Below are 13,674 nucleotides of genomic sequence, written 5' to 3' on the forward strand. Positions count from 1 at the left end.
ACTAACTTTTATAATAATTTCATCGCGTCTGCATATTCGATGTTCCATCGACAACCTATATTCCAGCAATGAATTTCTAAGGCGTTGTACAGATATTCGATCTGTACAAGCATCGGTAAATATTTCCCTGTATATTTTATGTGGGATAGTGAATTTATTGCAAAATATACAGAAAATAAAAAAATTTAGAAAACGTATCGATGTGGTGTGCGCATAATATATGATAAGCGCTATATCAAAATGTAATATTACACTCATAATTTATAAATAATCTTGCAAATATATCAAATATTAATGACAAACTCAATAAGGAATTTCGAGTTGATTTTTTCTTCGCGATAACTTTTAAAAATACATTTATTTATGAAGATATTTAACACTGAAAACTATAAATCTTAAGCGCGAATTAAACTTCTAGAATATTTATAGACAAATAATGTTGTTTTTCAGATAACCGCAATCAGATTTTATTATGACAAAGATTTTATTTAAATCTTAGTTATGCCAAAATATTTAAATTAAAAATTTTGAAAGTTGGGATAAATGATAAGAAGAAATTAGCTGCATATTCCTTAAACGATTTGCCATAAAATTTCATGCCATGAAAATGGGACATCTTTTAATATATATTTCTTTAATTTATGCTCGTTATATGTATACATATACATACACGCATTATGCTTTTATACTAGTAGTGAGTTAAAATAATAGTACCATTCATGTACTTAAAATTATATACTTTTTACGTTGAGTAAAATGTATATACAAAGCTATGAAACTACATACTTTATATTTCACACAAAATCGAATCGAAATCGCCGTTTTCTAGAGCAGTGAGAAATCATATTAAGGAATTTTTCGCCCTTGCTCGGAGTCAAGTTGTAAACGTTTACGTTTTCTCTTCGAGAGATAGAGAATTCTCTGCTCTGTCACTAACGTGTTTCATGAAGCACTCGTGTGTTCCTTTCGTGGATCGAGGTTAACGTGAAGTAAGACGACTCCCGGAGGATAATGTTCGCCATATCGGATTTACTGAGCTGTCGTCGGTACTTACGTTACGCCCGAACATCATTCGAAGCGAGCCGTAAGGCGATTTAGTTACACAGCCTCCCTTACTTCATACTTTCCGGACGGATGCTTCGCGATGCTTTTAGGTTCGACACTTTGGTAAAGACATTACGTCGGCGATAATTACCGAAGTTTGTATTCCCGTTGATTCGTTCCGAAGCGAGTCGAGATATTTTCGAATGGCACTATCACTTCTATTGCAGGCTCTTTCATTAAATCTTCTCGGACGCTCAATAGGAAATTAAGTATCTCGTATAATCACGAATAAACAGAAAATCAAATTTATTTTTGCAGGAAATTTGTGCGAAATATTAAAACACACATACATACAAAATCACGTAAGAGATTATACAATAATAAAAAAGAAACTCTTGAATATTATAAAAACGGAATATCTTGCATCATTTACAAAACAATAATCTATGTATATTTTATTTTAATATTCAATTCCTTTGAAATCCTTCCAAATGGACCAGCAAGAATCTAAAACAATGTACAATGTGCTTGCTAACTTTTTTTTTATGTAATCTGGCTACAACATATATATTGTTTGTTTATATATATATATATATATATAATGTTTTCATCTGCAAAAAAGTAAATTTTAAAAATAGTTTTTGAAACTATCTTATAAATGACAGTATGCAAAAATTTGTAATGTTCTCAGTCGCGAAAATTTTTCTCAAATTTTTTAGTCATTATAAAAACATTAAAAACATTATCTACTTAATTTGATTATATGAAAAAAATTTCGTTTAATCAAAAAATGTTGATTAAACAGAATTCACGAAATCCTAAAATGATGCAATCATAATTCGCTTTAAATATACGCGATCTTCGATTTCTCGAGGAATAAGAAAGGTCTGCATAGGAGAGAGAAAGCCGGTATTCCAGTGCCGACTTTGAGCAACTTTCCAGAGAGCAAAGTTTTCCATTGTTATGCCGATTTCTAAGTTTTCTCCAATGGAAAAGTAATATAGAATCACGGAAAACTTTTCCGTTTACATTGCGTGTAGCAGTAAACGGAAAACGGACGTGCAAATAAAACGAAAACTTTAAAAAAAAAAAAAGAAAAAATCTTGTATACAATGCTGTACCACAGATAAGCAAAATCAAAGACGCATATTTAATTATTCCAAGTGTCAAGTTCTTAAAAAAAAAAAATTATTTTCTACGAGATGAAATGTCGAGTCTGATTAATGAAATGTAATTTCTTTTATCTGATGATATTTTGGGATATTGATCTCATCAATTTTTTCTTAATTATATTTATATCTCCGTATATTACTACAACATTGTTCATAAGATAAACTACGAATATGTGACACAAGCTCTGCCTTGTTTTATCCCATCTTGGATCTAACTTTAACGTGGAAAAAATAAACTTTTTCTCCTCGAAAATCTTTCCTCGCGAGAGACTTCCTCACTTTAGCGAATTTTTTCAAATATTCAATTTTAATTTTAATCTTGTATGTACAAAGATGGACAATTAGAAATTATCTGCTTTATATTTAACAATTATTATATGTATCCACTCCTCTCTTAAATTTGTTATAAGTCAATACGTATGCCTGATATCTGTACATCGCTGTTATGATGATTTTCGATTAAAACACGAGATGCTATTGTAGGTTAAGCTTCGCAATTTATTCCGCTTTGTCATTTCGCAGCCCGATTTCGATCGCAATGCAGGATTTATGATAATATCAAAAATAGTGTTGTTTAGTTACCGTCTGTTTATTTAAGGGATTTATCTTTGCTGGATGTAGGCCAAATCTCGATTATATCAAAATCCAGTAAAATATGTGTTAACGAATTATTTCGGTTTCTTAAATAATAAATATTATAATTAGCCGATAAATTTTAGTAATAACTAAAATATATATAATTCGGAAACACATTTGTGTGTAAATATAATACTTTCAAATGTCAGAAATCATGCGGAGAGAAAAATATTTCAAAAATTGAGTACGTTTATAACTATAAAGATAAATTTTCGATTCTCTCGACATCAAAAATATTTTCTCATTCTTCAAGACGAAGATAATGAAATGTTTCTAAAATAATGAAGCATTTTTAAAAACGATGGAAAATCGTGGAAAATATCTATAAAATTAGTCGATCAGGAAACAATGTCGCTCTTAACTCTTCAGACACAATAATGAATTTTTTTCGGAATAGGATGTTAAAAATATCTCGACAATATCGGAAATCAAATTTTTCTGATCGGCTATTTTTCGATCGACTGGCGAGTGCACCGACCGACCGACGTCCCGAAGCTTTCATATTAAATTTGGATCCTGCCAGGCGGCTAAAGCCTCAAAATCCCAGCGTGGCCGGTAACATGGTATACCCGGTGTCGACCGGTGATGGGTGGGCGCGAATTAGCACGATTAAGATGCTATCGTATCCGAGTGGACAGGGGCAAGCCTGGGGAAGGATTCGCCGGGGCATGAAGAGGGTGGCCCGTACTGGAGGGTGATGTCCCGACCTCAAAGTAACTGGCAAGTGGAACGCTCGCGGTTGTATAGTCTCGCACATGGTATACCTATGGGACGACAGTAGTGATGGTGGTGGTGGCGATGATGGTGTACGGGGCATGAGCGTGTTGCTCCGGATTACGGGAAATACGGGAACCCTGCCCGGCTCTACTGATGCTGAGTTACGTTCTACCCTATATCCCTCGAAGCTATTACACACGCTGCACGTCCCCATAAATACGATGCCCGGAATCGTCCCCAATACTCCGGTCAGCGCCGTTCAGACGCGTCCGTCAAAGTACCACCACCTCTGATTTTACGCGAGATAATGGATATCGGCTTTGACCAAATGGACCGACCTCTCGTAACCTAGAGGCGCGAGATTTTAATCGTCGAGATTTATCATCGACGATCGATTGTCAATTTTCGAAGCGGCCGATTTTATTCGAGGTAGTTATTGCATTAGCGAATTAGGCTAAATAGATATTTAATTATTACTCTCTCTCTTTTTCTTTGAATAATTATTATATCCAAAATATAATATTTTTAGATAAATATTATTATATCAAATAAAATTTATAGATGTACTTTTCTTGCGTTATAATAAAACCTTATAAATGTATCGCGTAAATTTTGATATGCTTTCGGTTATTACCAACGCGAATTCAATATTAAGCATTTCAATATGTAATTATTGACATAATATTCACTATTCATACATGTACACGAACACTTTTGAAAGTCACGGATGGTCCAAATATCCAAATTACGGTCGCGATCTAATCGCTGCATGGCTGCAGTTATCGTAATAGTATTTTATTTTAATCAGATGAAAATTCGAAACCAAATCGTGATCTAGTTACTTTACAGTAGATGCAGTGCAAAATTTAAAAAATAAAAACCTTGAGTCAATATCGGAAAATAAAGTCTTATTTACACAGTTACTTTTATAAATTTAAATCTATTATAATTACCTTGGAAATACTCTTTTCTCATCTACATTTTTACAGAGAGGGAAGAGAGAGAGAGAGAGAGAGAGAGAGAAGAAGAAAAATTCTTTAAAACATATTACAAGACCTTTCTCTTTTTTTGTATCGATTATTTAAAATCACAAAAAGAATATAATAAATTCCACATTATTACAAGAGTTTGTATTTTTGCATTCGCGAAAGTTGCTTTGTTCGTTTTGACGTTATCAGCTGCCTGGCTTCGCACAAAAGTCTGCGGAACATATTCAGACGTATTTAAATGAAAGGGTTATCTTGGGCCATGCTAGAGAGCATAGGTCCATCGAAGTCAAAAGGTTGCAATGTCCGAATACAATAGTAGAGTGGCAGTGGTGTTATCGATAGCGTTGTTAGGTTTTGAATTTGCCGTTATCGTCGACGCATTCGAAAAGGGACATATAATAGGAACATGCTCGTTAGTTAACGCACATGTTGGTGAACTTCAATTAGAACGACGGAGTTTCTCGTCGGATATGGATGCGCGTAAACTTACCAAAACTCATTCAATAGTGCCCAATTGATACATGTATGCATATATACATATATACATATGTACGTACGTACATATCGTAAATCCTTTGAAAATTTAATTTTTTTTTTACAAAAAGTTTAAATCCTTTCATAAAATCTCAGTTTATAAAAATTCGGCACTTCGTACAAAAGCTAAGCTTCTGTGTGTGTGTTCGTGTAAAAAGATTAATTTTATAAAAAGTCTGCATCACATATGTACATACACATATATTATCATTATAATATATCAAAAGAAGAATTATTTTTCGTTCTCATTTTTAAGAGATTGCTTGTAATTTCAAAAGATTCAGAATCTGAGCGAATTCTGTTACATCCATATAAAAATCAAAGCGTGAATTAAAATACATTTCAGACGGAGAAATCGTACGTGTTTTAAATTGGACACTTTCGAATTGCAGGACAAAATTTCGGTAAAAAAAAAATAATGTGAGAATAGACAGATACCCGAAACTATATGCATTACGCTTCACTTTATGTTCATTTATTTGGTCAATAAGCCCTCGAATGAGAGGAAATCGAAAATGAGTGCATATACCGATTGCGTGATCTCTCGCGCAATCAAGCAAGCCTATATAATATTATTAAAATGTAAAATGCTGCCAATACGGCGATTGCATGTATCAGGACGGACGCGCAACGATTTGGCGATATTTAATTTCGAATAATAATTCGTGGTCGCACATGACGGAAAAGTGCGAGAATATTACTAATATTACATTATCGCCAAAATTTCATTCCGGTAATAACATTCCCAATGAAAAAGTGAAAATGTTATTGATACTGTCGTTGGAATTTAATTTGGACAATAATCCCATGATTATGACGTACGGCTGAAATATATGATTAATATTAAAAAGCCGATAACGATCATTACTGCGAGGAATTCGACGTCATCTAGCGATATTTTACTGTATATTCATTATCACTTGATATTATAAATCATTATTGATAAATCATTATTAATGCTTTACATTACATACATTGCATTACGATAAAAGCGTACGTCTATGTATATAATTCCATGTGATAATCTATATAAATAAAATTGTATTCTCGAAGAAAATATATTTATTTATTTTTATTTATTTTGAAATTTCACATAACCTTTTTTATATTTAATGCAAAATATTTTTAAAATTTTAAGAGAGAGAATATATGTGTTTATTGACATATCTTGTTTTATAAAAAGATTAAAGGCTTCGATTATTTAGAAGCTCATAAAAAAAAGGTATAATATATTTTACTGTATAATAAATTGGTAGATATTCAATCACATATTGCTATTACACACCGCCGAGCAGCTCGAATACGCGCGAAATTGATGAAAATTCGCGGCTTGAAATCGTATTTCGTTTAAAACGCATTGGCTCTTACGCGCACTGTAAATATGCATGATATCGGTAATTATTTCATTCTATCTCTCCCTTCGTCGATCGAAAATCCGCTGCAGTTAATGTAGACAATAAAAGCAGTTCGGTTCGATCGCCGCAATAATATTGCGGCTCGAAAACGCTCGACCAAACTTAATTTGCAAACAGTTCGATCAGTGTCCTGTCTTTCGCGCCATAGGCTTCATATTTCAAAATCCTGATCTTGTGCGCGATAATTACTTTTACATATCCCGAAATTATTAAAATACTTCTTCTTGACTACAGATAACAGACAGATAGAATTAAATAAATAAATGTAATAAAAATTTAAAAAAAAATTATTTTTATCCGCGCAGAGTTTATAATATTATATGCAAACATTTTCTATCAAGATTATGTAATTATAAAAAAATATTGGCTTTCCCATTTTTCTCTATTTCGGATTTTCATTAAGGTAAAAATCCAACTCCAGCTCTGATAAAGAAATTTATAGATTATAGTCCAACAGATATCGTTGTATGTCGATAATAATTGATAAATATTTTCTGCAGTAACACGGAGAGATCCAAAGAGTATTAATTCACTGAATCGAAAACCACTAAAATTTCTATTTGACCGGCATGCTCTCGTAGCATTATTGGGCTCGAACTCGTCGGTACTTGAGCGAAATTTCGCTCGGCCGAGAACCATTAATTTTGTGCGGATATTAAATATGTGTGCGGGGCGTACTTCAGTCTTCACATTATCCACTTAGTTATAATTACGAGTACACATCCGGCTAATTTACTTAACTTTGTAATTTTATAAAACGAGTCATGCATATTTGAAGAATGATTTATACAAATATAGAAAAAAAAGTGCATCTTTATCATTTCTTCGAATATTGAAGAAAAATATAGTTACAAAAAATAAAATGTTTTAAAATGTTATATAACACAATTATACAATATATATATATATATAATATGTAATAAATAATTATTAGATTCTTCTAATTGTAAGATATCTTTCTCCAATTTTAAAATATAAAAAAAATATCAAGAGTTCCAAAATAAACAGAATTCTTATAGACAAAAATATATACATAAAACACATTTCAAAGTATCTTTCACACGTCATCATTCATAAATTCTTACTTATACGAATGACTGAAAATGAAATTTTTATTTCTAATAATGCGAAACTAATTTGCTATTTTTCATATAACTACTGTATCAAATATCCTTGATATGATATTCTTTTTCTTCGATTTAGAGAAAGAGGGAGAAATTCATAGTTCATAATATATATCCATCCCTGTTAAAGGGGTTCGCCCGCCATCATAACGGATAACACGTGGGCTCGTTGAAGCGCAGGCCGAACTTTCCGTACGAATATCGAAGATATTCACTATTCAGACCCCGCTCGAACGGTCAAGTAGTATACCACTCGGATTCGCGCGCCGAGTAGAGTAGGCGGATTTCCGACCGGCGTGGGGTTTAAACTGTCTGCGAAGTTGGCCCTCGCTCCCTTTTCCAACCCTTCGACGCTCTTTATCGCCGATTCCGCTAGCATCGCTTTCATTCCTTCTCATGTGGAAAATGTATAAGTACACGCATTTGGCCAAAGTATACGTGTGTGTATGTTACTCGCGTATATACGCGAGTCGGCTATTATAAGTGAAATTTATCCTGTACGTCTGTATCGAATTGTGGTGAGGCGCTTGTACAGTGTTTAGGCACATGTTCGCCGTTAAAACTGGATAACTTATGAAGAGATAGTATCGAGGTGAATGGAACGAGCGCGATTATCGTTGATCAAAAGTTAAAGATCCTCCCTCGCACAATTACTCATTTATTGTGCCGATGTATGCGCGAATTTATCCATTATTCGCCGTATCATTATCTGACGATTTTCGTCATACACAAAATTAGGAGTAGATAGATCTTATGATATCGCGCGTATCCTAGTCTATACATTATAGAGTAATTTCGTAATGTGCATGAATATACCATTAACACGCCTGTAACGAGCAAGCAAGCGAGCGTGCTTTGCGATAACGCATATGCTAGAGCTAGATCCCATCAATATGACCAGCGGCGATACATTGATTATGCGAACTCGCAAATTGCGAGTGTGTATCCCGATGGTACGCGCACGTTCTCTCTCTCTCTCTCTTTCTCTCTATTCTGGTTTATTAAACTTTTGAAATTACATTGTGCAGCGCGCAAGCTTGAGAGTAACCCATTTTTTCAGATCGACGAAGCCTCTCATCGACAGCGCGACGATTTGCAGCTCGATAATTAATTAGTCGAGAGGAAGATTTTTAACCTGTCGTAACTGACGCGGAAGATTTCTCATTAGAACGATGCGATATACGCTCTCGACATTTCAAATGATGTCTAAATCCTACTTTGCAGTGCAGATCGAGGCGCTTACATCCTGAACTTACCTATTATCCCCTAGAAGTGACCCGTTAGCCGCTTACTAGCAAGTTATCCGCTTCCCAGGCTGATTTAGGCATGCGTTCTGAGTTCTGCGTCCCGCTTGTCGCTAGAACTCTTTTCTGCTCATGCTGATCTGCGAAAACAGAAATTATTCTATACGCGAGCGTAAATTGTCATTATAAATAGATATTTATTTAGTAAAAATAATTTGCGTACTGTTCTGTACGATATCAAGAATAATCTTATCAATAAACCTTTTATTCGCAGCACTGTAAAATATATTTTATATATTCTATATTTCATTTTTTTTTTTTTTTTTTTTTGCACTATTACCCCGCCTCTCGCATTCTATATAGGATTTTATTATATTTTAATAAATCTGACAAAATGTTATGCAAAAACTTTCAAAAGATATAACGTTTTAGTTTTTCCTATGTTACACAATAATTCTATATAATATTTTATAATATTCTATGTGAATCAAGCAAAATTAACAATAAAAGAAAGTTTCCATTTTTCGAGGACGAATTATTCTTTCATGCGACCTAAAATCTCGTAATGCACGCAGCGGCAAAAACTAAGTACGCCGTTCTTTAATAATTGCGAACTTGCAGAGTCCGTCGCGAGCACGAAACCTTAATCCGATGGCGAAAAATTTAATCCGGAAATTTCGGTTCTTCTTGGTATTTAGGTCGAGCTGCACTTTTACCGCACCTCCAATATTTCCGAACGTGTGATACGCGTGTGACGCGCGTGCATATAGAGTGTTACGTGAATCTCACCATTGAAAGCTTTGCATTTCAAACTATGGTAAAGCTTTACGGTGTACAGCTAAAATTGTGAGCAATTGTCGACAGTAAGATTTAATCACTTCAAAAAGCGAACATTACTAAATACTTTGTACAAAAGCATTAATAAATAATATAATATTCTATATAGATTTATTTTTATTTTATAAAGTATTGTTTTTTTGTTGTTGTAAAGATTTTAAAAATAAAATTTAAAAACATAATTTGATACAATTTTCTATCACATTATAAATACTGTGTAATAAAGCATGATTATTAATAATAGAGAGAATATTTAAAATGTATTTATCATATTTCTCAATTTTTGCAAATACTAAATATTTCTCTTGAAAATAATTTATATAGTAAGTATCGTTCTTAAATATTTATATAATATGTAGCACAAAAATCTTATGCAAAAGTATATTTTTCTAATTTAAACAATATTATATTCAAGAAATAGAAAAAAAATAAAATATTAGTTCATATCAATCGCAGCTTGATGTTGCCGCATGCATCCAGGCTATCGGAGCCATAAATCTTCAATTCGTGATAAATGGAAGTATCAGTAAGTAGTGCATCCAAATTTGCGGAGAAGCATGCAGATGCGTGCGGTGGATCCGCTACATATTTAAAGCTGCCGCGCGGCAGCCTTTGGTGCTTAGATACGAATTAGGGATGGCGATCGCCTAGACATTCGGAGCTACACCTATAAACTCGGAGTATCCCAAATCGTGGAGAATTGCCTCGCCATCCTTCTCTCTCTCTCTCTCTCTCTCTCTCTCTTTCTCTCTCTCTCTCTCTCTCTATCTTTCTCTAACTTGTACCATCTCCCGGACTCCCGGAGAGAGCCGGGGCTTTCCGGGGATTAACCTTACCCGCGACTCCGCGCCAGTAATTTCCAATTCGACTACCCGACCTGATCTCTGTGTTAATTAAACCCCTCCTCACCGGCTGTGTTCGATAATTCTCTCTCTCCTTCTCTCCCCACCCTCTCTCTCTCTCTCTCTCTCTCTCTCTCTCCCTCCCTCCCCCCTCTCACTCTATTTTTCTCTCAATTATATAAAGGTAAAAAGTTTTTAATCGGATGTAGTTGATTTCGAACGACCGGAGTCTATGGCATTAGCGGATATGTATATGTGATACTATTATCGATTGCGATAATGACATTTATCAATGTAAGACATTGTTGATAAATGCAAGATCGCTCTTTTTTAAATGTATTAATATGGGATAAAGTATCCTATACAAAGTGTAGATAAAGGAAAATATATCTCTCTAAATTAAATTATAATAATATAACGTTTACATTAATGTAAATCCGTCGATAAATAGAGATTAATACGTCTCATATATTCGATAACGAGAGATTTGAAACATGCTATAATTAATTTAGAATTATTTAATTTAATCAGATTGATACTGTTCACTCTTGTTTCCTATTCCCTTTCTGCTTTAGCCATAGTATAGGCTGTAAATAGAAAGAGAATGTTTAATTACCTGTTTAGTCTCTATCGGATGATAATACAATTGCTTACTTGGGGTTGCCAAACATATAAAACAACTAATATTTAAAATCAGAAAGATATCTCATATAGGTAGAGGTAATTTTAAACTGTTTACATTCAGTTGTACTAACAATAAGCGTCTCTAATTTTGTTCTTAATGATGTAAAAATAAAAAAAAATTAATATCATTGAAAAAAATTATTATGTACCATAAATTAATTACATTTATTATTACTCTCCTCTTTATTTAATGATTTAAAGTTGTTAATGTGGAAACATATTTATAAATTCTAATCTTTTAAGACAATCAACTATTCCATTTTAGAAATACAGGATGACCTCAAGTATTCTATTTTCCAGATAGTGTATTAAAACGTATATTATCATCAATGTCCTCATGTCTGTTAAGTTCGCATTACTCGTTATAATTAAGCGTCGCATTACGAATAAATTCCTGCCGTTACCACAGGGCGCATGTTACAGTAACCGTAGAAATTTCCGGTGGAAACGATCCCTATCTCGGGATAGTCATGCCATAGCGTTGCTCCGTAAAACCATTCAATTATCTCTAACCAATTTTCCTCGTACGACTCGTGATATAGCTATATGCTTGGCGATCATATCAAGATGTACGGCAAAAGACATCTCCTGCATATTCTTATGAGATAAAAACGACCGTTTCGCATCCTCTTCTTCTTTCTATTGCCTCCTATTTTCCTCTTACTTGTTTCCCTTTTTACCTTTTATTTTTTCGCCTTTCCTCTTTTTCTCGTTGCATCCAGCTTAGTTTCTATTATATAATTCCTTCACTTATTTTATACAATGCATTTTTCTCGCTGTCTTTCTGTTTTAAAGCATCGTTAGAAAAAAATTTCTAATAATTCATACGCGCGATTTAGTCTTATTTTCCGATTTAGTTTTAATTTTCGCACAAGTTTGAAATAGACAGCTTTGTCCGGCTGTTCGCTTTATTACTCCGAGTTTTATCCCTTTTTCTTGTTAGAGATCCATAGTGAAGCGAGTGGATTTCCATTCTTTCGCCATTACATTCCGCTTTGCTTTTACCCGCGAATTTTGCTTGTTGCTTTTTTTTCATCACATTTCTGCTTGCCGCGTTACTCATCCTTTATTGCGCATTCGCATTTTGCACTAAATCTGAATCGCTGGCTCAATTTTACTTGATGTATTACAAAAATTGTATTGAAACATTAAAAGTCAGACAGATGCGTGCAATGTTAAATGCTACATTGCTGTAAGTTTTTATCTCTGTTTTTCATTTGCTTATCCCCCCCCTGGTGTCTCTCTTATCTGGTTTTTAACATTTTTCTTTGCAACATTCTGTGTTCCGCGTTTCAGTTTCGTTCTTCAACGCCACCCTCTTTGAATTCTTTGATATGTCATTCCCGCCTCTTCATATTCTCGCTGCCATTTTTTTGCCCGTCGGCGCATCTTCAATTTTTCATTTCTCGATCGAATGCTCTTTCGTTTTCTGACATTTGCGTTTTCCTCGACGCGTTTTACTTCTTTTATTTTTCAAGTTTCTCCTCGTTGATTCGTCTCTTCAACCAATTCAGTAAGTTGATAGTTTACAATCGCGTAGTTGCACGCGAATCTCTCACTTGTCGCCTTTATATTTGCTTAACAGCAAAATCTCTTAGTAGTGAGAAAATAGAAAACAGATATGTCTACCTATCGACTAATTTTTATCTAATTTTTGCAATGTATTGAGTCCTAAAAATACAGATTTAAAAAACTTAAATAGAGAAACAGCTCTCTTTTTCTCCCTCCCCTCCCCCCCTCACTCTCTCTCTCTCTTTCCTTTGAAATATTTTATTAATATTTTATGTTTAAGATTTTTAAATAATTAGTTATTGTATATGAGTTGTAAATATTATTCTACTTTATAATAACGAAAGAGAGAGAGAGAAAGTTAAGAGATTTTTTTCCAGACATTTGCTACATTTATATTTGTTTCATTATTTCATTAGGATTCTATCCTAACTGCTAATGTAATATTCTGAAATGTCTCAGACGAAAGACCAAACATTCGAGATACATTTTACGATACATGAAAGTGCATTCTGCTGCAAATAAAAGCGGTTTATACTTCAACAAGATTGCTTTTCTTCCCGTAACGTTATTATGCTATTCAACCAGGCAATCTGTAACATTATAGCCAAAAGATTGAATCGCATTGTAACGAGAAAATAACAATTGACAAGATAATAACTGCATAAATGTTTAATTGTTACAATTGTGCCATTCTATACGATTTATAGGCAACAATTTATTATTTAGATATCTAATAAATATATACTTACACTAAACATAAATTATTTATATTCGTAGAATATATACTTAATAAATAATTTGTTTTTATGCATTTAAAATATCAATATACAACGTGCGCCATACATGAATTTTTAAGCTGTTTATTACTTTTATTATTAATTATTATTACATTATATATATATGCAAACGTTGAAAGATTTATTA

At 33.4% G+C, this 13,674-nt stretch overlaps 1 protein-coding gene across 2 annotated transcripts in view; it reads right to left on the reverse strand.

Moving 5' to 3' along the window:
* Positions 1–13,674, reverse strand: part of Dip-lambda (Dpr-interacting protein lambda) — a 140,160-nt gene that overhangs the window by 44,046 nt on the left and 82,440 nt on the right. For both annotated transcript variants that reach the window (XR_011448271.1, XM_070312144.1), the window contains exon 2: positions 8,888–9,015. The gene's annotated coding sequence lies outside the window, so the exon portion shown is untranslated. The remainder of the gene's footprint in view (positions 1–8,887; positions 9,016–13,674) is intronic.

This window comes from Polyergus mexicanus, unplaced genomic scaffold, assembly GCF_030449975.1.
Source record: "Polyergus mexicanus isolate NDT 795.1 unplaced genomic scaffold, iyPolMexi1.0 SCAF_2, whole genome shotgun sequence".
Taxonomy (NCBI): domain Eukaryota; kingdom Metazoa; phylum Arthropoda; class Insecta; order Hymenoptera; family Formicidae; genus Polyergus; species Polyergus mexicanus.